Source organism: Gadus chalcogrammus, chromosome 17 (assembly GCF_026213295.1).
Source record: "Gadus chalcogrammus isolate NIFS_2021 chromosome 17, NIFS_Gcha_1.0, whole genome shotgun sequence".
Classification (NCBI taxonomy): domain Eukaryota; kingdom Metazoa; phylum Chordata; class Actinopteri; order Gadiformes; family Gadidae; genus Gadus; species Gadus chalcogrammus.
Window position 1 is genome coordinate 15,773,829 of NC_079428.1, and position 3,642 is coordinate 15,777,470.

General features: G+C 40.4%; 1 long non-coding RNA gene across 1 annotated transcript; it reads right to left on the bottom strand.

Moving 5' to 3' along the window:
* Positions 1-563: 563 nt before the first annotated feature.
* LOC130369791 (uncharacterized) lies at positions 564-3,381 on the bottom strand. Its single transcript, XR_008892905.1, has 3 exons — positions 2,247-3,381; positions 2,058-2,119; positions 564-1,355 (listed from the first exon to the last, which is right to left on the bottom strand). It is a non-coding gene; the product is annotated as an uncharacterized LOC130369791 (long non-coding RNA).
* Positions 3,382-3,642: the final 261 nt, after the last annotated feature.

Consider the following 3,642-nt stretch of genomic DNA (forward strand, 5'->3'; position numbering starts at 1 on the left):
ATTCCTGAGTGTTGCGGGTAAGGGGTCTGGGCCCTTGATTATGATTTCTGACTTATTGCATTTGGCTTTCTCTGCAGCAAGCTTTACAGTAGAGGGAAAGTCGTGTAGTGACTGGGGGAGTTTAGGGGGAGCGGGACCTGGGAAATGTACCATTTCATAATTATATATATATATATATAAATATATACTGTATGTATTAACCATAAATACATAGTGTACAGTTTTTTTCATAGATCTGAATGATGAGTTATACAATCTTCCTTCTGCTATCAAAGTTGAATCATCTCAAAGAAAGCACCCTTAACCCCAAACTCAGATTCCAATTCCAACCTTGTTTACCTCCACCACGAAATTAAGGACCAGACAGCCTCATGGGAGAGCACCAATATAACAAAGGGGAGAAGGGAGAGATTGCGTCTGTCAGTGTCTTTGCAGACAATCCTTTATCATGGAAAAAAAACACAAAACCGGTCAACTCCACCTCTCGCCCCAATTCTAGAAGTACATTTATATTTTGGCTTCGGTACTGGTGGTGCTATCTTTCAGTTCACCACTTTCCATCTGATCACACCAACAGTGGATAAGAGAACACGTTTATTAAGTACATTTGGCTTTTAACAAACAGGAGTGTTCGAGGAGCGGCAGTAGGTTATTCAATAAATTAAAACATCTTGAAAGTTCAAAAATATTAAAATCTTTAGAATATGTTGGAACAGAATGTGTAACATTACACATTGTTGATTTATTTTGATTAAATTTTAAATGAATTAGAATACATTTACTCCCAATCTATTTGGGAACCTACACAGACATTGACAGGTTATCGAATAGCATCTAATGCTGTAGGTAATATGTGATTATAATATCATAGCAGCCCATTTCGTAGCCCCACTCAACTACCTCAGGTGTAAGCAGTCTGTGATGGTTCTGTTATTTCTTCAGGTGTTTCATGGAACTGTCGTCATCCTACCTGTTTAGAAAACCAATACATCGCTGGCTCATCTTTATGACTTCCTTATTGATGATCCAGAATGAACCAACCAGCTTAGCGATTCACCCTCACGTTTTTAATGCCAGTTAGACAGTTGGTCGTAGTCCCAAGAAGCCCAACGCTTGCACCAGGTGGTAAATAAGAAGAGAGTTGCTGGCTGTGACTAAAAGAGAGTTAACTAGCTCCCTGGAGGAGATCTCTGGCTGACCTTAACCCTGAACCTCCTCTGCAGGTCAGTCGGTTCTCACAGCTCCTCGTTGGAGACTATTGATTTCCACCACTTTGTTTACACGTGACTCAATAGGGATGGTATTGAGAGCCAACTGCAGTTTCTTCAGGGTGTAATTCACTGGATGACTTCCTCCTTAAAAGGGGAATAAAAAAAACCTTATCATTTAGTTTTACATCATTTAGATGCAAATATTGATCAATCAACATTAACAGTCACAAGGAACCAAATCATGCTGTAGTGCATAACACTTTGCTATCATTCCTACATTGTGTTTGCAGTTCAAACCAGTTCAGTTCACATTTGAGGCCCAGGCCTCTCTTCAAAGTGTTTACATCTTAAAACACGTGAAAACAAGTGAAACATCGCAAGGAACAAATAGCACCAGCAATATAAATACTGGGAAAGTGCAGAAGGATAACCATAATAATAATTACAGTAACGCATTTCAAAACGCTTCAAAGAAGATCACAATAACAAAGCAAATGTTTAGGGAAGACAAAGAAAATTAATTCCATAGCTGGCATAGAATCAAATATCCTCATTCAAACCTAATCAAATTAAACCAGCTAAAAATGTCTTGATCTACAGATGTTTTTTTCTCAATATTAGTTTTTTATAATCAAATCTGCAGTGCCATGAATCACGGTTTGGCATAGTTATTCTTCTGGTGACTTGACTTCTTCTCTAGCGATGAAAGCGCTAGGGTAAAGGAAGAAGAAAATGTCACCGCTTTATTTCATTTCATTGCTGAGCAGACTACAAAGGTCAGTGCTTTGTTCACTTCATTTAACAGAGAAAAGAGACACTTTGAAAATGACTTTAGTCTACATCTACCTCTACTCCTCATTTGGCAACAGCGGAGAGCTTGTAGTAGGTTCCGCCGGAGTTGGATAGGTCTTATTAGAAGATGTGAACAGTCAGACCACATCAGTGACCCACATCAGGGAGTATAGAATATAAAAGTAGGAAAATATAAATAATTTCACCATTGCATTTAGTTTACTAAGGCCTCAGGCAACCTACCCTGCCTTTAATACGTTGCAGAGCTCTGTCTGAAGGAAGCAAACTTGAGCCGCAAATAGCTGACAGAATGCCTGTAAACAATCCCTGTCTGTACACAATGAGCCCTCCTCCGTGAGCAGTACTCCATTAGTAGTAGAGTAGCTCACTGTTTGGGAGCTCCGAGAAGAGATGTTGGAAGCCAATTTGAAGCATACTTTAATAAATATTGTGACGCCCTGCCCCTCTCTCTGCCTATTGGTTGTGGGTGGAGATTGGGAAAGGGCGTCATGCCAATTGGCCACACCTGTGGGGGTATAGGGATCCAGAGATTTAAGGGCTGGGTAGCCATGTGTTGAGTCTCTTTGCTGCTTCTAGGCTGAGCTTTGGGCTCCGTCTTCCACCCGCCATGTGGTCTTAAGTATAATCTCTTTTGTTTAAGTATAATTGCTTATGTTTACTTTAACCAGTAAAAACGGGTTACTAATAAACTAGTTTCTCTTTATTTCATGTGTGGACTCCCTTTATTTTGCCACTACCTGACCCGGTGTGTGACAAAATGGGGGCTCGTCCGGGATCATTCTCTGTTCCAGCATCCCTGCCATCAAACTTCCCTTAACAGACTCCTTTAACTTTTTATCCAATATCTCAATCTCATATTTCTCAGCAATTAGCAGTAACTGGTCTTTAGTACACTGATCCAGTAGTGCTACTGACGGTGAGTCAACAAATTTATCCACTGTAGACGCCATACCTGGACTACCTACACTCACAAAATAGAATAGGAGAAAGAAAAAAACAAAAACAATATCAGCTGGAACCACTAACAAAGTCTGGGACAGCCAAACCAAAATGGAACCTCCCCAGCCCTGACTAACTAAGACATTAGCGACCCCATAACTACCTTAACTCCATCCCTAGTCTTCGTGCCGCTACTGATGGGGGGTATTTATGCACTTTAGCCCACCGGGCTGGATTTAAGGGATCCAGCCCTTAAATCTCTGGATCCCTATACCCCCACAGGTGTGGCGAATTGGCCTGACGCCCTTTCCCAATCTCCACCCACAACCAATAGGCAGAGAGAGGGGCAGGGCGTCACAATATATTTAATATAGTATAATATAAAATTGCTGTATCTTTGGGGTTCAAGTCGGAGGCATACAACAACAACAACTGTGTTTCTGATTATAGGATAGCTGACTTTCATTCCACTTAGTGTTGGATAACTTATTGTCTTATTGCCATAAAAAGAATTAACATAACTGTATCATACATGGTTGATACAGTTGTTAGCCAGGGATCATTAAAAAGTAATGGGATAGCAACATAATGTCATTTCATTGCACAGTGTATGTATGTGTAGAATCTCTATGGGACCAAATGGAAGGCCAATTTCCCTTTGGTAGTGTAGTTTTTTCTC